The sequence below is a fragment of the Salvelinus namaycush genome, chromosome 22, assembly GCF_016432855.1.
Source record: "Salvelinus namaycush isolate Seneca chromosome 22, SaNama_1.0, whole genome shotgun sequence".
NCBI classification, from domain to species: Eukaryota; Metazoa; Chordata; class Actinopteri; order Salmoniformes; family Salmonidae; genus Salvelinus; species Salvelinus namaycush.
The window spans coordinates 3304917-3331078 of record NC_052328.1 but is presented as its reverse complement, the minus strand read 5'-3'; positions in this window follow the sequence as shown (position 1 = coordinate 3331078).

Here is a 26162-nt window from a genome sequence, read left to right as displayed (position 1 = left end):
AGCACAGGTAGCATGCACAAAGCCAACCTAACTAACCAAGATCCAACCAAACAAACCTAGAAACAACTTCCTCAGATGACAGTCCTATAACATGTTACACAATAAATCTATATTTTGTTCGAAAAATGTGCATATTTGAGCTATAAATCAGTTTTACATTGATGCTACCATCATAGCTACAGTCAGAAATAGCACGGGAGTAGCCAGAGTAAATACAGACACCAACGTCAACTACCTAATTACTCATCATAAAACATTTCAGAAAAATATATGGTGTATAGCAAAATGAAAGACAAAGATCTTGTGAATACAGACAATATTTCCGATTTTTTAAGTGTTTTACAGCGAAAACACAATATATCGTTATATTAGCTTACTGCAATGGCTAACACACAACAGCATTGATTCCAAGTAATCGGTAGCGATAGCACAGCTCGACAGATATATGAAATAGCATCCCAAATTGGGTCCTTATCTTTGTTGATCTTCCATCAGAATGTTGTAAAGGGGTCCATTGTCCAGAACGGTCTTTGTTTGAATCCAGAACGAACTATTTCCCTCTTGAATTAGCAAGCACACTGGCCGTGCGGCGCTAACCTCTCCTCCTTGAAAAAATTCTTCCAATGCATCACGTCTAAAGTCCCGAATAAATTTCAATAATATAATTAAACTATATTGAAAAAACATACTTTAGGATGATATTGTGACATGTATCAAGTAAAATCGAAGCCGGAGATTATATTCATCTATAACGACGGTTTTCCAGGAGGCAATTCAAGGTCCAATTTCTCGCCTTCGAGAAAAAAAATTATGGCGGACCTCTCACTCCAAGAGGCTGTATTCAATCCCAGAACGAGATATTCAAGTCCTTTCTGCTCTCACTTCCGCATGACACCCAGGGGAAGGCGTATGACGTGTTTCTATGGTCCCAAGTGACATGCCCTTTTATAGACAAGCTCTTGAAGAGAGACCTCGCTTTTGGAAATCTCACTTCCGGATAGGAAATGGGCTGTAAAAAGAGTTCTGTTTCACTTAGAGAAATAATTCAAACGGTTTAAGAAACTAGAGAGTGTTTTCTATCCAATAGAAATGATAATATGCATATTGTACGAGCAAGAATTGAGTAGGAGGCCGTTTGAAATGGCCACCTCTTTCCAGGTTACTCAGTGCTGCCCCTTGCAGCCTTAAGAATGCGGTGATTGACAGAGTCGAAAGCCTTGGCCAGGTCGATGAATACGGCTGCACAGTATTGTCTTTTATCGATGGCGGTTATGATATCGTTTAGTACCTTGAGCGTGGCTGAGGTGCACCCGTGACCAGCTCGAAACCAGTTTGCATAGCGGAGAAGGTACGGTGGAATTCGAAATGGTCGGTGATCTGTTTGTTGGCTTTTGAAAACTTTAGAAAGGCAGGGTAGGATAGATATAGGTCTGTAACAGTTTGGGTCTAGAGTGTCATCCCCTTTGAAGAGGGGGATGACCGCGGCAGCTTTCCAGTCTTTAGGGATCTCAGACAATACGAAAGAGAGGTTGAACATCATAGTTACATGTATGTAGTTGTGTTTTCATGTTTTGAATGTTGTATTGTAGTAGGCCTAACCCTCACTGGTGATGGAGAGAGACACAGGACAAGACACAGAGACAGCAACAGAAGAATAGGATGTGAGAGAGAGACACCAGAAACAGCAACAGATGACACGGAGAAAGCGATGGCAGAGGAGGGGAGTGTACAGTAGACTGTATTACTTATAGCTGCTATAGGGATTTGAATTACTGTGCGTGTGTGTGTGTCTCTCTCTCTGTGTGTGTGTGTGTGTGTGTGTGTGTGTGTGTGTGTGTGTGTGTGTGTGTGTGTGTGTGTGTGTGTGTGTGTGTGTGTGTGTGTGTGTGTGTGTGTGTGTGTGTGGACGTGTTTAACTATTCTTGTGGGGACCAGAAGTCCCTACAAGAATAGTAAACGAACAAAAAGTTGACCAGCTGGGGACATTTTGTTAGTCCCCACAAGGTCAAATGATATTTCTAGGGGGTTTAGGGTTAAGGTTAGAATTAGTGTTAGGGTTAGAATTAAGTTAAATATTAAGGTTAGGAGCTAGGGTTAGTTGTAGGGTTAGGGTTAGGAGCTAGGGTTAGGTTTAGGGTTAGGATAAAGTTTAGGTTTTTGGGTTAGGGTTAGGGTTAGGGTAAGAGTACGGGTTAGGATTAGGGTTAGGTTTAGGGTTAGGGGTTAGGGAAAATAGGATTTTGAATGGGACTGAATTGTATGTCCCCACAAGGTTAGCTGTACAAGACTGTGTGTGTGTGTGTGTGTGTGTGTGTGTGTGTGTGTGTGTGTGTGTGTGTGTGTGTGTGTGTGTGTGTGTGTGTGTGTGTGTGTGTGTGTGTGTGTGTGTGTGTGAGGGTGAGGGTGTTTAGGTACTGTGGGATTATTTCATTGATTTGGCTCATTGGACAGGTCAGAGTCTATGTTTGAAGTTGTAGAGTGGTTTTCGGCAATACACTGGTGTTGTATTCATGGATTTAGATGTTGAAATTCTGTCCTGGACCCCCCTATTGGCAATGGGCTGAGCCACCAATGTCTTCAAATCCTAGGGGAGAGAAGAGCTGTTACCCCTGGGGAGAGAGGAGCTGCTACCCCTGGAGAGAGAGGAGCTGCTACCCCTGGAGAGAGAGGAGCTGCTACCCCTGGAGAGAGAGAGGAGCTGCTACTCCTGGGGAGAGAGGAGCTGCTACCTCTGGGGAGAGAGAGGAGCTGCTACCCCTGGGGAGAGAGGAGCTGCTACCCCTGGGGAGAGAGGCGCTGCTACCCCTGGGGTGAGAGAGGAGTTGCTACCCCTGGTGAGAGAAGAGCTGCTACCCCTGGGGAGAGAGGAGTTGCTTCCCCTGGGGTGAGAGAGGAGCTGCTACCCCTGGGTTGAGAGAGGAGCTGCTTCCCCTGGGGTGAGAGAGGAGCTGCTACCCCTGGGTTGAGAGAGGAGCTGCTACCCCTGGGGAGAGAGGAGTTGCTACCCCTGGGGAGAGAGGAGCTGCTACCCCTAGGGTGAGAGAGGAGCTGCTACCCCTGGGGTGAGAGAGGAGCTGCTACCCCTGGGGAGAGAGGAGCTGCTACCCCTGGGGAGAGAGGAGCTGTTACCCCTGGGGAGAGAGGAGCTGCTACCCCTGGGGAGAGAGGAGCTGCAACCAGGAGAGACTGTGACCCTGCTCATGAAGAGCTTATCGGTTGGTGATTGTTGGGGCACGTTTGGTAGGAGCTTCAGTGATGAAGACTGTTCAACTTGCTGATGTTTCACAATATGCCATGGCCGTCTCAGTCACCAGGTCTAAAAACTTACCATCAACAAAACACCAAATGATGGAATTTCTTGTGGAAGAATGGTGTCACATCCCTCCAATAGAGTTCCAGACAGTTGTAGAATGTATGTCAAGGCACATTGTAAGAGCTATAAAGAGAGAGGGAGTCAGAGAGAGAACAGGCAGAACCTGATATGTAAATGAGCAGTGCAAACGAAAGTAACTTTCGACGACCTAATGATCATTCCCGACTCTGTTTCTACTGAGAGAGAGATAAAAGGTAAGACGACGATTGTTACGTGTTTTCCTATAGTTGATTATATTGTTATGTGTATTCATATAGTTGATGATATTGTTATGTGTATTCATATAGTTGGTGATATTGTTATGTGTATTGATATAGTTGATGATATTTTTGGTGGGCAGTGTTAGAATAAGCCTACTCTCCTTAAAACTTCTACTTCATCCCAAACCCGGATCCGGGAGCACCCCCATCAGTAAAAAAGCTGACTAGCATAGCCTAGCATAGCGTCACAAGTAAATACTAGCATCTAAATATCATTAAATCACAAGTCCAAGACACCAGATGAAAGATACACATCTTGTGAATCCAGCCATCATTTCTGATTTTTTAAATGTTTTACAGGAAAGACACAATATGTATTTCTATTAGCTAACCACGATAGCAAAAGACACAACTTTTTTTTCCCACCATTTTTTTCCTGCATAGGTAGCAATCACAATTTCGACCAAATAAAGATATAAATAGCCACTAACCAAGAAACAACTTCATCAGATGACAGTCTGATAACATATTTATTGTATAGCATATGTTTTGTTAGAAACATTTGCATATTTCAGGTATAAATCATAGTTTACCATTGCAGCCACCATCACAACTCACCAAAGCGACTAGAATAACTACAGAGAGCAACGTGTATTACCTAATTACTCATCATAAAACATTTCTTAAAAATACACAGCGTACAGCAATTGAAAGACACAGATCTTGTGAATCCAGCCAATATTTCAGATTTTTTAAGTGTTTTACAGCGAAAACACAATATAGCATTATATTAGCTTACCACAATAGCAAACCACACAACAGTATTGATTCAAGCCAAAAATAGCGATAACGTATAACCCAGCAAAATATATTAATTTTTTCACTGACCTGCTTAGAATTCTTCAGATGACAGTCCTATAACATCATATTACACAATGCATATAGAGTTTGTTCGAAAATGTGCATATTTAGCGGCACAAATCGTGGTTATACAATGAGAAAAGTAGCCAAGCTGCAAAGAAAATGTCAGGAGAAATCTTGGGAAAGGCACCTATTCTAATCGATAAGTAATCATAAACTTGACTAAAAAATACAGATTGGACAGCAAATGAAAGATAAATTAGTTCTTAATGCAATCGCTGTGTTAGATTTTTAAAATTAACGTTACTGCGCAATACAGCGTGCGCTAAAGCGAGACCGCACCGAAATTCATGGCGGAATTATTATTTGACATTTGTCAACATAAATACGAATTAACAGCATAAAGACTCCTTACTATTTGCTGAGCTTCCATCAGAATCTTGGGCAAGGTGTCCTTTCTCCAGAACAATCGTCTTTTGGTTGAAAGATGTCCCCTTCTCCTGTAGAAATAGCAGCTAACGCTAGCTATGTGCCGGAAAGGTGTCCAACTCCTGATAGCGCGTCACAAAGAAATCCCAGAAAATCGCAATAAACTGATATAAACTGCTATAAGTCGGTTTAAATTAACTACCTTATGATGTCTTTAACAACTATAACGAATAAAAACATGACCGGAGATATAGAACTGCTAAAACGAAAGCTTTGCAGGACGCCATTGTGATGTCCCTCTTGCGCCAGGCGCCCCGTTGAAAAGAACGGTACTTCCGTTCCACGATCTTATATAGGGCCCCAGATGGTGCAATCCACTCCATTCAAATTCTCACCGCTTACTGACATCTAGAGGAAGGCGTATGCAGTGCATGTAGCCCCATAGCTTACATGGGGACTTATAAACTGACCCTAGAACAGGGACCTCGATTTCAGAAATCTCACTTCCTGACAGGAAATGTGCTGCAGAATGAGTTCTGTTTCACTCAGAGAAATAATTCAAACGGTTTTAGAAACTAGAGAGTGTTTTCTATCCAATAGTAATAATAATATGCATATTGTACGAGCAAGAATTGAGTACGAGGCAGTTTAATTTGGGAACAAAATTATTACAAAGTGCAAATAGCACCCCCTATTGCCGAACAGTGACTTGATATTATTATTATTATTGTTACTGTACTGTCTATAACTACCTTAACAAACAGTGACTTATTATTATTCTTATTACTAATATTATTATTGTTGCTGTACTGTCTATAACTACCTTAACAAACAGTGACTTTTTTATGATTATTATTGTTATTATTATTATTATTGCTATTGTTGCTGTACTGTCTATAACTACCTTAACAAACAGTGACTTATTATTATTATTGTTGATGTACTGTCTAGAACTACCTTAACAAACAGTGACTTATTATTATAAATGACAGTTACCATGGAGATGAAATGTCACAACTACATGTTCATGTGATTTCATTAAATCACCTAACTGTTTCGATATGTCTGTTAGTAAATGTTTTATTTCTAAGAGAGATAATGAATAAATGAGATCAATTGACAATCAATAATTAGTCACCGTGTTAACCACAACCAACATGCTGGATATCTGTTTAGGGTCAGTGCTCTAAAATGAGTCTCTCTGAGGAGAGAGAGGAGGGGGCCCCTGCCTCTAAAATGCGTCTCTCTGGGGGACATGACACCAAAGCTAAGAGGTAAGATGACAATTTTATGAAGAATTTATTTAGTTTATTTCCTAAATAAATAGATATCTTAAGATGAATGCACTTACTGTAAATCGCTCTGGATAAGAGCATCTGCTAAATCAGGGGTTCTCAATCTGCGGAGTCTGCGGAGGTACTGCAGGGGTTCTGCGGCACCCTGACTGTACTCGTTGCAATGCAAGACATTTGATAGAATTTTCACATGACATGACCACTTTACCTACTCTTAATTATTGCCTAATGTATTTTTTTTCAACCAATTGTTTCAAGCAGAATTTTGACAATATTACCATTATATCAACACAACACAACAGTTTAACAACTCTAAATAGCTTTGGCATAGTAGGCATCAAGTCCCTTGCCAATAATGTTGCCTACAACGTTTTCATCGAACACATATTACGCCATAGATGCCTTCAATTGCCCAATTTATAGCCATTCCCAATTTAGGATAATTTTTTAACAACGTGATGCTGCGCTCCAAAGAGATATCTTGAAATAACATGATGTAGATAATTAAATAATCAAAAGAAAAACGTGTTTATTATACACTCTTAGAAAAAAAGGTTCCTTATAGAACCAAAAAGGCTTCTATCACTTCCTTAATGTATGGAATCACTAAAAGTTATATATATATTTTTGGTCTCAGTGAAGAAGAACCTCTAAAGTTCTGATCAAAGGTTAATGTTTTGAGGATGTGAACCCAGCAGCCCTCCAGTGTTCAGATCAATTCCACCTGTTTTTTTCCAGCGCCCGGCCCGGGATTCAAACCAGCCACAGCTCCAACTGCTGCCACAGCTCCAACGCCTTAGCCGCTCAGCGAAAACCAGAGTTAATCTTCAGAAATAAGCATGAGTTCATCTTCCAAAATTATGACAAAATGCTATGCAGACATACAGTACATGGTATCACTTGTTATACATAATTATTATACATAAATCATTGCATGTAGGTCTATATTATTTATGTATTGATCTTATAGAAATGTAAAACAATATTTTTAACTACTCCAAAGCATTTACATGTGGCGCAGGAACCACTGACTCGCTGCATTATTCTATAATATTATTAAGACACCTGCTGTTAACTCTTAACTACTTAGGACAGCTCACGAGGTGTCCTAAATATCTGCCGACTAGGTGGGACTAGAGACTTCATGCATAGCTTTAATTTATACCCATAAGTGTAAAATGTCTTTATTCTCAGCACTTATATGACCAATTTTTTACTCTGAGACGCTTTGTGGATATGGTTCCAGACCTCAAAATATTGTTATTAAAAAACGTATGATGTTTGTTTAACATAATATAAAAAAAAATTACATGAACTAATGTAACTAAAGTTGATTGTGTTGCACTGATCATGTCCGCGTCCTGGAACTGCCCGCGTTCCCGTACAAAACTGTCCGCGTCCACGTACGGTGTGGCGCCAAGCATATTGTCCGGTTACGCTCAGTGGGTTGAGGTGATCTTGGGGAATAACGATGGAGTTTGTTACAGGGTTGAAACGCCGAATATTATTGTTCAATTTGCTTTTTGCTTTACGGTCAGGGACAGTAATCACCGGATTCATTGCCATCCTCGAGATGAGGGACAGACGAACGACATGCTAGCTAGCCAAGCTAGTCGGTACAGCTCGGTAAGCTAGCTAGTTACTCTACCAGCAGCATCCTAGTTATCCTAGCTAGTCAGTGCAGCGAGGTAAGCTAGATAGCTACTCTACCAACAGCATTCTAGTTATCCTAGCTATCACTACATCATCACCGGCTGCCTGCATTTCTTGTGGACCGATGGAGCTCCCCGGTTGTTTCTTCCACCTCTTAAATCCTGTGGAGGGCTTTTCCCTGTCTCGTTGACGGATGCTGGCTACCTCTGTCCGGTTCTCCTCTCTTCACTAGATGGACGGTAACTTTAGTGTTTAACTTCTCTAGGGTAGGGGGCAGCATTCGGAATTTTGGATGAAATGCATGCCCAAATTAAACTGCCTGCATCTCGGGCCCAGAATATATGATACCCATATAACTGGTAGATGTGGATAGAACACACTCTAAAGTTTCCAAAACTGTTAAAATAGTGTCTGTGAGTATAACAGAACTGATTTGGCAGGCAAAAACCTGAGAAAAATCCATTCAGGAAGTAGTTTTTTGGGGGGTTTTGTAGTTTTCTATTCAATGCCAATACAGTATCCATTGACTTAGGACTCAAAATGCAGTTTCTATGCCTTCCACTAGATGTCAACAGTCTTCAGAAAATGTTTCAGGCTTGTATACTGAAAAATGAGGAAGTAAGAGCAGTCTGAATGAGTGGACCCTGCCGTGTCACAGAGCTTTTTCCTGCGCAAGACCGAGAGAGTGCGTTTCTTGTTTACATTTTATATTGACGACGTTATTGTCCGGTTGCAATATTATTGATTATTTAGGCTAAAAACACCCTGAGGTTTGAATATAAACATCGTTTGACATGTTTATATGAACTTTACGGATACATTTTGGATTTTTTTGTCTTCCTGTTTTTACTGCGTTTTAGCCTGTGGATTACTGAAGAAAACGCGCAAACAAAACAGAGGTTTTTGGGTATAAAGATACTTTATCGAACAAAAATAACATTTATTGAGTAAATGAATGTCTGCTGATTGCAACCATATGTAGATCATCAAAGGTAAGGGATTAATTTTATCTCTATTTCTAAATTGTGTAACTGTTCTAGCTGGCTGGCTACTGTTTGCAATGATTTGTTTAGTGGGCTATGTTCTCATAATCGTAATGTATGCTTTCGCCGTAAAGTATTTAAAAAATCTGACACCGTGGTTGGATTCACAAGCAGTTCATCTTTAAACCTATGTAAAATATGTTTTGTTTTCTGAATTTTTATAATGACTATTTCTGTATATGAATTTGGCGCCCACCAGTTTCACTGGCTGTTGAAGAGGTGGGACGCTACCGTCTCACGTGCCCAAGAGAGGTTAAGATTATTTTTTATAATGCATGTATACTAAGGTTGAGGTTCTGACTAGTGATAATTTACCCGGGGTTCAATACCTGCCATAGTCAAAATTTATTTGCTCTCCCAAAAGCAACACAGCCCTTATACGAGATAACGTTTTATACGAGATAACGTTATATACGAGATAAAGTTATACATAGCCCATCTATAATTTAGCCCAAACAACTACCTCTTCCCCTACTGTATTTATTTATTTAGCTCCTTTGCACCCCATTATTTTCTCTAATTTGCACATTCTTCGACTGCAAATCTACCATTCCAGTGTTTTACTTGCTATATTGTATTTACTTCGCCACCATGGCCTTTTTTTGCCTTTACCTCCCTTATCTCACCTCATTTGCTCACATTGTATATAGACTTATTTTTCAACTGTATTATTGACTGTATGTTTGTTTTACTCCATGTGTAACTCTGTGTTGTTGTATGTGTCGAACTGCTTTGCTTTATCTTGGCCAGGTCGCAATTGTAAATGAGAACTTGTTCTCAACTTGCCTACCTGGTTAAATAAAGGTGAAATACTTTTTTTTATATATATATATATAGCTAACTAAAGTAATGAGTGACCATTTTAGAAAATCATTGGACATATAGTCAGTCTGTGGTTGCATGCTATTTTATGTCAATCATATTGCTGCTTGAAGCCTATAACTGATGCTTCGTGGTCTTATGCTTCCATCTATTGGACATATTTAGCAATTAAAAGTTATTAATTCACTTACAGACATTGGTGAGGCAGCTGAGAATTTTTAAAAATGGAATGTGTCCAGCCTACCAAAAATAATATTCAAAAGATTGTTCCATGGACACAGAGGGGTTAAACACTAAAGTTACTGTCTATCTAGTGAAGAGAGGAGAACCGGACAGAGGTAGCCAGCATCCGTCAACGAGAGAGGGAGGATAGGATAACTAGGATGTAATTAATACATTTACCTCAACATGCCCCTGGAGAAGGCAGCGCGGCTCGATCCTGGTTGATGAATTTGACAATGAATGTACCTGGAAAATACGTTTTTCTCGACCAGAGGTGACTGAATTAATGTTCAGGTTTATTGATAATCGTTATATTAATTAAGTATAATTTCAAAACATGAGCATAAAAACAGGTAATAATAAACATGAATCGTTATTATATTACTTCACAGTAATCTGTTAAATACTTTTTCAGACCTTCCTGCGTCAGCAGTGTGGAAAGGGACAGAAAGAAGCACACAGGAGTTTTCCTGTGAGAGGGAGTGGTGGTGTGTCCAGGGAGAAAACTAAACTAAAATTCTGAAATATCATTTGTGGTCTTCTGCTGCCATCTATTGGAATTATGTAACAACTGCAGTAGTACTGCATAATATTCAATTCCTTACTAAAGTAGTAATTACTCACAATTGCAAAATATAACATTTTCTAGTTCATTTTATCACTTAAAACCATAAAATAACATTTTATTGCATAACAAACAATGAAACTGACACACCACAAACACCATGCATTTAGTTAATTATAAAATATATATATATTTATTTAGATGGGTGACATTATCTGCCAAAGTAAACAAAGAAGAGCTCTCTAGTAGGCACCAAAACATTCAAAGGCCATTTTCTCAAACGTGAGGCTACAAGTTTATCAACGTACAAAGCAGAATTTATTTTCCATTGTTCCTCAACTGTAGTGTATGATATACCATTTTCTAGCTCTGAGTCTCTACTTTTATCCAATGTGAAAAACACAATTTCAAATGTTGCTACATTTGGTCACATTTTGCAAAAATAACATGATTATTTGTGTCTCTGAAATGAAACCATCAAGTAATAGATTTTAAACAAATACATGTCTGTCATTGAACAACCCCATGCCATGATTAGATAGTGAAAAAACACCAATCTCTTTCTAAATGTTTTTAAGAAATGAAAAGCACATTTTCAAAAATTTCTGAAATTTGATTGTGATATAGCGTTTCGGAATGAAACTCTTCTTATGTTTCCCCATCTGAGCTCAGAGTAGATGAGAGATGTAATGTTTGTCTCTGTTGTGTTGAAGCCCAATCAAGCAGGAGAGACCAGCCTCCCCTGTACTCAGCTGTGTGTCCATGAAGAGTGACCGGTCTATGGGTCATCTTATATCCTTTAGCGAGGGAGACTTTTCTACTGAATAGTGTGTGTGTGTGTGTGCACACCCTGGATGAGGAGATGTAATCTCATGTTTTGTGCACAGAAACCAACAGGAGAGATCAGAGTCAGAGATTCTCAGTGGTCAGTCTTCCCAGAGTCATCAAACAGACCTGGCCTCCATATTCAGTGTATGTGGTCCTGTTATGTACATTTGTTTTTGTTTACCTCAAGTAAAGTTGATCTGTCAATCATTCATTAATGTGTTAATGAGAAAGCATTTCTTCTCTTGCTTAACTTATTTACTTGATTTATTTCAGATGCTTGAAGAGAATATTATGACATTTGTGAAGAACGAGCTGAAGATGTTCAAGACGATTCTTAGTCCAGAACTTCCAGAAGGCTTTGAGAGTCAGAAGCAGGATAAGAAAGTGGTGGACACTGAAGATGAGAAGCAGGAGAGCAGTGCCAGAGAGGGGGCTCTGAAGATCACACTGCACGTCCTGAGGAAAATGAACCAGAAGGAGCTTGCTGACACACTGGAGAAAAGTAAGCGCTGTCTGCCTCATGTTGCATGCTGTTTCTTAACATTTAAAAGCTGTAGCTAAAGTACAGCTAAAGAAGCTGTGTAACCCAATGATATTGTAGCCGCCTTAACACTGTTAGGTTCTAATTTTTCAGAGTAAATAACTCACGGACACTAGAGAAGCTTAACCAAGTTTAATTCTTCCCAAAGGGTCGTTACAGCTGTAATTCAGACAACAAAACATTTGACAGAAGCACGGATATTTAACCCTTTCTCCTAGGCTGAGTTTCCTCCGCAGCAGCCGGACAGCCAATGTATCTATGTTGCTATACAGAACCTTAGTGATATCTGTTCTTCCTCACTTCATCTGACCCCCCTCCACCACTAATCCATGGCTCTCTCCCCTTATCAATGCCTGCCACATGCAATCACTTCCCTGCACCAACACATTCCAAGCTTAAATGCACACACTATATACCTTCCTCCTATAACCATTAACTTCTGGTGTAAACACTCCACTATATACCTTCCTCCTATAACCATTAACTTCTGGTGTAGACCTTCTAAACCTCAGTACTCCCTCAGTGACATGAAAAAGTATATTTCATATTCTCAAAACAACACCTAGTGACCTTATCAAGTAGGGATGGGTTAGAGACCATAACACAGGGATGTGTTGTGTTGATTCATTGAGAGAGAGAGAGAGAGAGAGAGAGAGAGAGAGAGAGAGAGAGAGAGAGAGAGAGAGAGAGAGAGAGAGAGAGAGACAACATTAATAATACCATCAATAATACCAATAATAATATAATCAGTCACACCAGTGTGTAATGCATTATGAAAATATTTACACATTTATACAGTCAGTTAAGAGAATATATGATTATACTTTAAAACTTTATAACAGTCCTACAATACTGTAGGCATTAAAACAGACGTAATATTAATATGCTCTGTGTTATTTCTTCATTCAGATGAACTTGCTGTGATTTGCCAACGTGAACTCAAATCTAATCTAAAGAAGAAGTTTCAATGTGTATTTGAGGGGATCGCTAAACAAGGAAACCCAACACTTCTCAATAAGATCTACACAGAGCTCTACATCACAGAGGGTGGAACAGGAGAGGTCAATAATGAACATGAGCTGAGACAGATTGAGACAACAACCAGGAAACAAGCAAGCCCAGAGACTGCAATCAAATGTAACGACATCTTCAAAACCTTAACTGGACAAGACAAACTTATCAGAACTGTGCTGACAAAGGGAGTCGCTGGCATTGGAAAAACAGTCTCTGTGCAGAAGTTCATTCTGGACTGGGCTGAAGGAAAAGCAAATCAGGATGTACAATTTGTATTTTCATTCCCTTTCCGGGAGCTGAATTTGATGAAATTGGAAAACACTTTCATTGAACTTCTCAATCACTTCTCAATGGAAACCAAACAATCAAGAATCTCCAACTACAACAAGTACAAAGTTCTTTTCATCTTTGATGGTCTGGATGAGTGCCGACTGCCACTAGACTTCCAGAAGAACAAGATCTGTTGTGACGTCACCGAATCAAACTCAGTGGACGTTCTGCTAACAAATCTCATCAAGGGAAATCTGTTTCCCTCTGCTCTCCTCTGGATAACTACCCGACCTGCAGCAGCCAATAAGATCCCTTCAGGGTGTGTTGACCAGGTGACAGAGGTACGAGGGTTCAATGACCCACAGAAGGAGGAGTACTTCAGGAAGAGATTCAGTGATGAGGATCTGGCCAGCAGAATCATCTCACACATAAAGACATCAAGGAGCCTCCACATCATGTGCCACATTCCAGTCTTCTGTTGGATTTCTGCAACAGTCCTTCAACACATGCTGAAACGTAAGAGAGAAGAGATGCCCAAGACTCTGACTGAGATGTACACACACCTTGTGGAGTTTTATACCAAACAGAAGAATGAAAAGTATCTTGGAAAAGAAGAGACAGGTCCACACTGGAATAAAGAGAGCATTCTGTCACTGGGAAAACTGGCTTTTCAACAGCTTGTGAAGGGCAATCTTATTTTCTATGAAGAAGACCTGAAAGAGGCTGGCATTAATGTCAATGAAGCCTCAGTGTACTCAGGATTGTGCACACAGCTCTTTAAAGAGGAATGTGGGCTGTACCAGGACAAGGTGTACTGCTTTCTTCATCTGAGCATTCAGGAGTTTCTGGCTGCTGTATATGTGTTCCTCTCATTCATCAACAACAATGAGAATCTAATGGCCGAACCGCAATCAACATCCAGGAACCTTTCTGCGCTGTACAGAGACAAGCCTAAAGTTACTGTCTACAAGAGTGCTGTGGATAAAGCCTTACAAAGTGAGACGGGAAACCTGGACCTTTTCCTCCGCTTCCTTCTGGGCCTCTCACTGGAGTCCAATCAGAAGCACTTACGAGGTCTACTGACAAAGACAAGAAGCAGCTCAAAGACCCATGAAGAAACAGTCAAGTACATCAAGGAGAAGATCAGGGAGAATCCCTCTCCAGAGAGGAGCATCAATCTGTTCCACTGTCTGAATGAACTGAATGACCATTCTCTAGTGGAGGAGATCCAAAGCTTCCTGAGATCAGGAAGTCTCTCAGAACCCAAACTGTCACCTGCACAGTGGTCAGCTCTGGTCTTTGTGTTGCTGACTTCAGAAAAGGAGCTGGATGTGTTTGACCTGAATAAATTCTCCCGATCAGAGGAAGGTCTTATGAGGTTGCTGCCAGTGGTCAAAGCCTCCAGAGCTGTTCTGTGAGTAAACAAAATGACATATAAGAAATAATCATCAGGAAGAAATATTCAGTTTAGAGAAAAATATGCATTATAATATGTGTATAATATTATATTGAAAAACATATTGAATAAATGCATTGATGTTCATATTAGTATAACAATATGACCATACAATTCTAGGAGATGGAAGATGAATCTATATGTTGTTTGGGAGAATAAACCAAATGCATCTGCCATTGTCCTTCTACACTACTGGTGTTAAATTAACAATGTGTTTGAAGTCATGATGATCTCTTTGTCAGGCTGTCAGGCTGTGGAGTCACAGAGGAAGGCTGTGCTTCTCTGGTCTCAGCTCTGAGGTCAAACCCCTCACACCTGAGAGAGCTGGATCTGAGTAACAATGACCTGAAGGATTCAGGAGTGAAGCTGCTCTCTGTTGTACTGGAGAATCCCCACTGTAAACTGGAGACTCTGAGGTCAGTATTAACAGATATGAAAGTACTTTCTGTATGTAGTTCTCCCATTTGACAAAGTCGTAATTACTCGGACACATTCACTTATAGTGTATTAATATTAAAAGTAGTCATAAGTTTAGTATTTGGTCCCATATTCTATGCCTGCAGTGATTACATCAAGCTTGTGATTCTACTAACTTGTTGAATGCATTTTCAGATTGTCTTGGTTGTGTTTTGGATGTTTTTCCTAATAGAAACGGAATGGTGAATAATATCCTGTCATTTTGGAGTCACTTCACTTGTATTGTCAGTTAGAATAGAAGATGTTTCTGAACACTTCTACATTCATGTGGATGTACCATGATTATGAATAATCATGAATGAATTGTGAATAATGATAAATGAGAAAGCAACAGAAGTACAAATATCATACCCCCTCTGTTATTGGTAATGGTGAGAGGTTAGCATGTTTTGTTGTAGTCTCTGTTATTGGTACTGGTGAGAGGTTAGCATGTTTTGTTGTAGTCTCTGTTATTGGTAATGGTGAGAGGTTAGCATGTTTTGTTGTAGCCTCTGTTATTGATAATGGTGAGAGGTTAGTATGTTTTGTTGTATCCTCTGTTATTGGTAATGGTGAGAGGTTAGCATGTTATGTTGTAGCCTTTGTTATTGGTAATGGTGATAGGTTAGCATGATTTGTTGTAGCCTCTGTTATTGGTAATGGTGAGAGGGTAGCATGTTTTGTTGTAGCCTCTGTTATTGGTAATGGTGAGAGGTTAGCATGTTTTGTTGTAGCCTCTGTTATTGGTAATGGTGAGAGGTTAGCATGTTTTGTTGTATCCTCTGTTATTGGTAATGGTGAGAGGTTAGCATGTTTTGTTATATCCTCTGTTATTGGTAATGGTGAGAGGTTAGCATGTTTTGTTGTGGCTTCTGTAACTTTCTCACTCATTATTTTTCATGATTCATTCATGATTTTTCTTAATCATGGCATCATCAGAATTTCATATTTAATCGTGAAACAGATACAGTTGAAGTGTTGAAGTGTACATACACTTAGGTTGGAGTCATTAAAATTTGTTTTTGAACCTCTCGACACATTTCTTGTGGACAAACTATAGTTTTGGCAAGTCGGTTAGGACATCTACTTTGTGCATGACACAAGTAATTTTTCCAAGAATTGTTTACAGACAGATTATTTCACTTATTATTCACTGTATCACAATTCCAGTGGGTCAGAGGTTTACATAAGGTAAGTTGACTGTGCCTTTAAACAGCTTGGAAAATTCCAGAAAATCATGTCATGGCTTTAGAAGCATCTGATAGACTAATTGACATAATTTGGATGTATTTCAAGGCCTACCTTCAAACTCAGTGCCTCTTTGCTTGACATCATGGGAAAATGAAAAGAAATCAGCCAAGACCTCTGAAAAAATATTGTAGACCTCCACAAGTCTGGTTCATCCTTGGGAGCAATTTCCAAATGCATGAAGGTAACACGTTCATCTGTACAAACAATAGTACGCAAGTCTAAACACCATGTGACCACACAGCAGTCATACCGCTCAGGAAGGAGACGCGTTCTGTCTCCTAGAGATTATCTTACTTTGGGGCAAATCAATCCCAGAACATTAGCAAAGGACCTTGTGAATATGCTCGAGGAAAAAGGTACAAAAGTATCTATATCCACAGTAAAACGAGTCCTATATCAACATAAGCTGAAAGGTTGCTCAGCAAGGAAGAAGACACTGCTCCCAAACCGCCATAAATAAAGCCAAACTACGGTTTGCATTTGCGGATGGGGAAAAATATCATACTTTTTGGAGAAATGTCCTCTGGTCAGATGAAACAAAAAAATAACTGTTTGGCCATAATGACCATCGTTGTGTTTGGAGGAAAAAGGGGGATGCTTGCAAGCCGAAGAACACCATCCCAACCGTGAAGCACAGGGGTGGCAGCATCATGATGTGGGGGTGCTTTGCTGCAGGAGGGACTGGTGCACTTCACAAAATAGATGGCATCATGAGGGAGGAAAATTATGTGGATATATTGAAGCAACATCTCAAGACATAAGTCAGGAAGTTAAAGATTGGTCACAAATGGGTCGTCCAAATGGACAATGACCCCAACCATAATTCCAAAGTTGTGGCAAAATATCTTAAAGGACAACAAAGTCAAGGTATTGGTGTGGCCATCACAAAGCCCTGACCTCAATCCTATAGAAAATTTGAGGGCAGAACTGAAAAAGCATGTGTGAGCAAGGAGACCGATAAACCTGACTCAGTTACACCAGCTCTGTCAGGAGGAATGGGCCAAAATTCACCCAACTTATTGTTAGAAGCTTGTGGAAGGCTACTTGAAACATTTGACCCAAGTTAAACAATTTAAAGGCAATGCTACCAAATACTAATTGAGTGTATGTAAACGTCTGATCCACTGGGAAAGTGACGAAAGAAATAAAAGCTGAAAAAAATAATTCTCTCCTATTATTCTGACATTTCACATTCTTAAAATAAAGTGGTGATCCTAACTGACCTAAGACAGGGAAATTAAACTAGGATTAAATGTCAGGAATTGTAAAAATTGAGTTTAACTGTATTTGGCTAAGGTGTATGTAAACTTCTGACTTCAACTGCATGTATTAAAATACCCTCAAATAAAAGGTGACATTATAAACTGTCACCTCACATTAAAAATTTGATCAAAATGTTGGAGTATAGAGCCACATTTGAAATGTTTGCTTCACTGTCAAAATAGATATGCTGTGGACTGTATACACAATTCAATCTAAATCTGATACCTCACTGTCTGTCTTCTAACTGATACTGCTTTTTAAACTGGTCTGGTCAGTCTACTAAATATTTGTACTATACATGTTTCTATATGCAGGCAATACTTTGATCATGTGTCATTTTTAATGATGATACATTAATTTACGAATATATATGGAAGGTTCCAGGATACTGATATATCTGAATATGTTGAAAAAATATACTGCCAGTATTTTCAACCTCCACAGAATAGCATTGTGATTTTAATATGATTTGACTATTTGCAGGCTGTCATGCTGTCTAGTCACAGAGGAAGGCTGTGATTCTCTGCTCTCTGCTCTGAGGTCAAATCCCTCACACCTGAGAGAGCTGGATCTGAGTAACAATGACCTGAAGGATTCAGGAGTGAAGCTGCTCTCTGCTGGACTGGGGAATCCCCACTGTAAACTGGAGACTCTGAGGTCAGTATTCCTGTAGTTGGTCAACTACATAACTAATAATAATAATAATAACGTAATAATAATACATAACATACATAACTGTTCACCAGATCCACATGTGTTTACCAGACACACATAGTCCACAACATATGTGTTTGGACAGTGAAGCTTACAGTTTTACATTTGGTGATATTCTCCAGCATTTTGGATTTGAGATAGAATGTTTCATATTAGGCAACAGTACAGAATGTCAACTTTTATTTGAGGGTATTTTCATACATAGCTGTATTACTGTTAAGAAAGAAAAGCATTTGTTGTAGCCTCTGTTATTGGTAATGGTGAGAGGGTAGCATGTTTTGTTGTATCCTCTGTTATTGGTAATGGTGAGAGGTTAGCATGTTTTGTTGTAGCCTCTGTTATTGGTAATGGTGAGAGGTTAGCATGTTTTGTTGTAGCCTCTGTTATTTGTAATGGTGAGAGGTTAGCATGTTTTGTTGTAGCCTATGTTATTGGTAATGGTGAGAGGTTAGCATGTTTTGTTGTAATCTCTGTTATTGGTAATGGTGAGAGGTTAGCATGTTTTGTTGTAGCCTCTGTTATTGGTAATGGTGAGAGGTTGGCATGTTTTGTTGTAGCCTCTGTTATTTGTAATGGTGAGAGGTTAGCATGTTTTGTTGTAGCCTATGTTATTGGTAATGGTGAGAGGTTAGCATGTTTTGTTGTAGTCTCTGTTATTGGTAATGGTGAGAGGTTAGCATGCTTTGTTGTGGCCTCTGTTCCTTTCTCACTCGTTGTTATTCATGATTCATTTATGATTTTTCTTTATCATGGCATCATCAGGATTAATTTGTTATTGTTTAGAAACATGTTATTTACTCTCTTAGACAGAAAATTACTCCACTCATCATGCACCATTTTATTTTTGGTCAAAACACAACCCAAAACACAACCAAAACAAACTGCAAATGCAACCAACGAGTTTACGAGAAAACACTAAATTTTTCACTACTTTAATACACTATGAGTGAATTGTTCAGAATACTTACGACTTCTTCAAATGGGGAGACTGGAAACATAAATTGTTTTCATTTTTAATCGTGAAACAGATATGTAATAAAATACCCTCAAATAAAAGGTGACATTACATACTGTCACCTCATATGAAACATTTGATCTCAAATCCAAAATGTTGGCGTATAGAGCCACATTTGAAATGTTAGCTTCACTGTCAAAATAGATATGGTGTAGACTGTAAACTCAATACAATCTAATTCTGATACCTCACTGTCTGTCTTTTGACCCATACTGCTTTTTAACTGGTCTGGTTAGTCTACTCAACTATTTGTACTATACATGTTTCTATCTGCAGGCAATACTTTGATCACTTGTCATTTTTAATGATGATACATTAATTTACGAATAGATATGGAAGGTTTCAGGACACTGATATATCTTAATATGTTGAAACAATATACTGCCAATATTTTTACCACCAAAGAATAGCAGTGTGATTTTATAATGATTTGACTATTTGCAGGCTGTCAGGCTGTCTAGTCACAGAGGAAGGCTGTGCTTCTCTGGTCTCAGCTCTGAAGTCAAATCCCTCACACCTGAGAGAGCTGGATCTGAGTAAAAATGACCTGAAGGATTCAGGAGTGAAGCTGCTCTCTGCTGGACTGGGGAATACCCACTGTAAACTGGAGACTCTGAGGTCAGTATTCCTGTAGTTGGTCAACAAGTGATACCTGTTCACCAGATCCACATGTGTTTACCAGGCACACATAGTCCACACCATATGTGTTTGTATTGTGAAGCTTACAGTTTTACATTTCGTGCTATACTCCAGCATTTTGCATTTGAGATAGAATGTTTCATATTAGGCAACAGTACAGAATGTCACCTTTTAATTGAGTGTTATTTTAATACATAGCTGTGTAACTGCACGTTCTGTATCTAGTTCTAAACATTTGAAAAGTCATAATTATTCCGACATATTCACTTACAGAGTATTAAAATACTCATGAGTTTAGTATTTGGTCCCATATTCCACGCCTGCAGTGATTACATCAAGCTTGGGATTCTACAAACTTGTTGAATTCATTTGCAGTTAGTCTTGGTTTTGTTTTGGGTGTTTTTCCTAATAGAAACTGAATGGTGAAAAATATCCTGTCATTTTGGAGTCACTTCTCTTGTATTGTCAGTAAGAATAGAAGATGTTTCTGGACATTTCTACATTCATGTGGATATTACAATGATTATGAATAATCATGAATGAATCGTGAATGATGAATGAATGAGAAAGTTACAGAGGCACAAATATTATACCTCCTCTGTTATTGGTAATGGTGAGAGGTTAGCATGTTTTGTTGTTTCCACTGTTATTGGTAATGGTGAGAGGTAAGAATGTTTTGTTGTAGCCTCTGTTATTGGTAATGGTGAGAGGTTAGCATGTTTTGTTGTAGCCTCTGTTATTGGTAATGGTGAGAGGTTAGCATGTTTTGTTGTAGCCTCTGTTATTGGTAATGGTGAGAGGTTAGCATGTTTTGTTGTAGCCTCTGTTATTGGTAATGGTGAGAGCTTAGCATGTTTTGTTGTTTCCACTGTTATTGGTAATGGTGAGAGGTTAGCATGTTTTGTTGTAGCCTCTGTTATTGGTAAAGGTGAGAGGTAAGAATGTTTTGTTGTAGCCTCTGTTATTGGTAATGGTGAGAGGTTAGCATGTTTTGTTGTAGCCTCTGTTATTGGTAATGGTGAGAGGTTAGCATGTTTTGTTGTAGCCTCTGTTATTGGTAATGGTGAGAGGTTAGCATGTTTTGTTGTAGCCTCTGTTATTGGTAAAGATGAGAGGTTAGCATGTTTTGTTTTAGCCTCTGTTATTGGTAATGGCGAGAGGTTAGCATGTTTTGTTGTAGCCTCTGTTATTGGTAATGGTGAGAGGTTAGCATGTTTTGTTGTAGCCTCTGTTATTGGTAATGGTGAGAGGTTAGCATGTTTTGTTGTAGCCTCTGTTATTGGTAGTGGTGAGCGGTTAGCATGTTTTGTTGTAGCCTCTGTTATTGGTAATGGTGAGAGGTTAGCTTGTTTTCTTTTAGCCTCTGTTATTGGTAATGGTGAGAGGTTAGCATGTTTTGTTGTAGCCTCTGTTATTGGTAATGGTGAGAGGTTAGCATGTTTTTTTGTAGCCTCTGTTATTGGTAATGGTGAGAGGTTAGTATGTTTTGTTGTAGCCTCTGTTATTGGTAATGTTGAGAGGTTAGTATGTTTTGTTTTAGCCTCTGTTATTGGTAATGGTGAGAGGTTAACATGTTTTGTTGTAGCCTCTGTTATTGGTAATGGTGAGAGGTTAGTATGTTTTGTTGTAGCGTCTGTTATTGGTAATGTTGAGAGGTTAACATGTTTTGTTGTAGCCTCTGTTATTGGTAATGGTGAGAGGTTAGCATGTTTTGTTGTAGCCTCTGTTATTGGTAATGGTGAGAGGTTAGTATGTTTTGTTGTAGCCTCTGTTATTGGTAATGGTGAGAGGTTAGTATGTTTTGTTGTAGCCTCTGTTATTGGTAATGGTGAGAGGTTAGCATGTTTTGTTGTAGCCTCTGTTATTGGTAATGGTGAGAGGTTAGCATGTTTTGTTGTAGCCTCTGTTATTGGTAATGGTGAGAGGTTAGCATGTTTTGTTTTGGCCTCTGTAACTTTCTCACTCATTAATTTTCATGATTCATTCATGATTTTTCTTAATCATGGCATCATCAGGAATAATTTATTATTGTTTAGAAACATGTTATCTACTCTCTTAGACAGAAAATTACTCCAGTCATCATCCACCATTTTATTATTGGGCAAAACACAACCCAAAACACAACCAAAACAAACTGCAAATGCAACCAACGAGTTTACGACCAAATACTAAACTTTTGACTACTTTAATACACTATGAGTTAATTGGTCAGAATACTTATTACTTCTTGAAAAGTGGAGGCTGGGAACATGAAGTGTTTACATTTTTAATCGTGAAACAGATATCTATTAAAACACCCTCAAATAAAAGGTAACATTATATACTTTCACCTCATATGACACATTTGATCTCAAATCAAAAATGTTGGCATATAGAGCCACATGTATAATGTTAGCTTCACTGTCAAAATAGATATGGTGTGGACTGTATACCAAATACAATCTAAATCTGATACCTCACTTTCTGTCTTTTGACTGATACTGCTTTATAAACTGGTCTGGTCAGTCTACTTAAATATTTGTACTGTACATGTTTCTATCTGCTGGCAATTCTTTGATCATTTGTCATTTTTTATGATGATACATTAATTTACGAATAGATTTGGAAGGTTTCAGGACACTGATATATCTGAAAATGTCAAAAAAAATATACTGCCGCTATTTTCGACACCAAAGAATAGCAGTGTGATTTTATAATGATTTGACTCTTTGCAGGCTGTCAGGCTGTCGAGTCACAGATGAAGTCTGTGCTTCTCTGGTCTCAGCTCTGAAGTCAAACCCCTCACTCCTGAGAGAGCTGGACCTGAGTAACAATGACCTGAAGGATTCAGGAGTGAAGCTGCTCTCTGCTGTACTGGAGAATCCCGACTGTAAACTGAAGACTATGAGGTCAGTATTCCTGTAGGTGGTCAACAAGTCATAACTGTTCACCAGATCCACATGTGTTTACCAGGAAAAAATAGTCCACACCATATGGGTTTGTATTGTGAAGCTTACAGTTTTACATTTGGTGCTATGCTCCAGCATTTTGGATTTGAGATATAATGTTTCGTATTAGGCAACAGTACAGAATGTCACCTTTTATTTGAGGGTATTTTCATACATAGCTGTATTACTGTTAAGAAAGGGAAGCACTTTATGTATGTAGTTCTCCCATTTGAAAAAGTTGTAATTAATCGGACATATTCACTTATATTGTATTAAAATATTCATAAGTTTCGACTTTCACAGCTCTATTTTTTTGACAACAGAAAACATCACAACAAACAGACTATTGGATCACTCCAATATGGTATCACAATACCAGATGAATCGGTGAACTAGGTAAGGGCCAGACAGAGAGTAAAGTCCCGTAGAACTGAGTTTAGGGTAGTCATAGTTGCTGTGTTCCTCTGTTCCGACTCAGGGAGGCGGACGTAACACCCAGCACAGCCGTCCTGACCTCATCGGCAGGGTCCCCATTTACTTGATAGTACCTAGAAAAGGTGCTAGACGATGCCCAACTGGCTGAGACACAAATTGAGGGGAATTCCTCAGAGCAGGGCCCATGATGTAGCAACTCCTCTAGTAGAATGCCTCACTACAGCAGACGGCAGAGGCCAATGTGAGAGTCATTTTATCGATAGGCTTGACCTAGAACTCTCTCACCATAGCAAACGAATAGCTGATCAGACTGTCGTATTGCCTGTGTCTGTGTAATGTAAGTGTCCAAGGGCCTCTTTAGGCAAAGCACACTTGGGAAAAAACACCCAGCTCACCCGCATCCGCGGGAGGGGCATATACAGACAAATGTAAGGCCCGGTTCATATGTTTGTCAGACAGGACCATCGGCAAGAATTAGGGGTTAAGATGGAGGGTGACACTCCTCTTGTCTGGACCCATTGTGAAAAACATTGAGTGCTCACTGAAAAGGCATGAAGTTCATTCACACTCGTAGTGGAGGTAATAGCCAACAGGAATGCCCAGCTTCATGGATAAATGCTCCAAAGACATCGACTCTAGGGGCTTGAGAGCGGCTTAGCAAGAGCTGACAGCACCACGTCAAGGTTCCAACTTGGCACCGAGCGAGCCTTTGCTGGACACAGACGTTGAACTCCCTTCATAAATTTGGAGAGCAACGGGTAGCCACCCATGGGTCCGTCTTGGCTGTTGTCATGGCATGCTGAGATAGCGTCTAAACTGTGAAAATGTAAAACTGTTTGCATATGTGACTCCAGTGGAGGCTGCTGAGGGGAGAACGGGTCCTAATAATGGCCGGAACGAAACAAATGGATGTATTGATACCATTCCATTGATTCCATTCCAGTCATTACCACGAGCCCATTCTCCCCAATTAAGATGCCACCGACCTCCTGTGTATGACTCTCACACCAGGTACAGAATATGCCCCATCACATTTGATATGATGCATTGGTGGAAGATGCCATGGCGCTCCACAACGTGTTCACCACATTGTCCTGAAGGTCTAGATTGGTTCACTAGAGGCCAAGCCCGTAGCTGGAGGCGGTGCGGGTCCGGATGCCACAGTGTCCCCCAAGCATGAAAGAGCAGGTTGGGCCTCAGGGGCAGCTCCCATGGGGTCCCCGAGAGGAGGGACAACAGGACGCTGAACCATGGTGGTCTCAGCCAGCATGGAGCTATCATGAACAGCTGGTGGCCCATCAAGACAACCCTGTCTAGCGTAGCTGTGATCAGGGAAATGGTGGGATCGCGTAAAGTGTCGTTGCTGGCCAATCGTGAGCAAGGGAGTCCAGACCCAGAGGGCCTGTAGGGTCCAACATCGAGAACCATCTGGGGCAATGAGTGTTCTCCTGAGAGGCAAACAGATCCACCTGTGCTCTCCCGAACCCTGTCCCAAAGCTGTAGCACCAAAGATCTATTCCCCCTCCGGTGGGCCGTCTCTCAAAAGCATGTCTACTGCATTGTTCAGGACCTCGGGGATATGTGCTGCTCGCAGCGATGCTAAGCTGTTCTAGGCCCACAGCAAGAGCTCCCGAAGCATTGGACCAGGAACTGTCCTACCAGGTAGGACTGGAACTGTTGGAGAGCTAGGCAAACCCTCGAGCTCCTGCACATTGACGTGTTGACCATTCCATGGGGGGCTCCAGCGGGCGCTGGCCGTCTGCCTCTTACCACGGCACCCCAACCCAGAGGCATCAGCTCACACAAGTTATCTGAGGTGGACTCTGATCAGGCTCACCCCCTTTAACAGGAAGGAGCTGGATAGCCATTTCGATAGGGTCTTCAAACATGCACTCATCACCAACAGTTGATGGTGTCTGTGTTGGTTTGGGTGCCGGCAGTGGGATTTGAACCATCGCTGGAGTGGCCTGATGGAGAATGCCCAGCGGAACCAACAGTGAAGCCACCATCAGTAGGCCGAAAAACTGTTGGCACTCTAACACCTACATGGCTCGTCCGAGCCGGAAACGGTTGAGCTAGGATATTATTTTGTTACTCTCATCTGAGGGAGACGTGCCCTCATGAGTGCCGAGTCTATGGACATCCCGAGGTAGATCAACTGCTGTGAGGAGGTCAGGTGACTCTTCTCCTTGTTTAGGGTGAGGCCCAGAACTCAAATGTGGTTCAAGAGGGTCTTCATGTCTGTTTTGGCCTGTTCCCTAGATGGGGCAGACTATTCAATCGTCCAGGTAAGGCAGTTACGCTGAAATGCTGCAGTAGGTGTTCACCATGCAATGTGAGAGTCCAGTCAGGTGGCAAAACTGTAGCAGTGGCCGGCATTGGAATTGGAGTTTGTTGCCTTCTGTCACTGTGTTCAGTACCCATGGGGACTCCACTTGCCTCTTTCAGTTTGGCCTTTGGGCCTGTGAGAAGCTGCCAGTGCTGGCAGCAAGTACTTCAGGATGACTGCCGAGTGCCACCTTTCATAGACACAGTCCGCTGCCTGTGGGCAGGGACACCTTGCATTTCTCATCGTGAAAAGTCATACTGTTTCTCTCTGTGGGAAGAAGAGAAGTGTAACAGCAAAATTTGGCAACACCGTAAGACCAGCAGTGTAATCTAGTTGTTATGTGAAAAAAACATTGAGCACCAACCCAGCTACGCACTGTTTGAAAAACAGCAGTGCAATGCAGCTGTAATGTGAGTTTACAATGGAAACTAGTATAGTTAACGTCTGTACTGCAAAGTAGTGCAACATAACTATAGTAAACACAGATACACACTGAAACCCTCACTACAATAGAGCTGTAATGTGAGTTTCCAGGGAAAACTAGGATAGTTACAGTCTTAA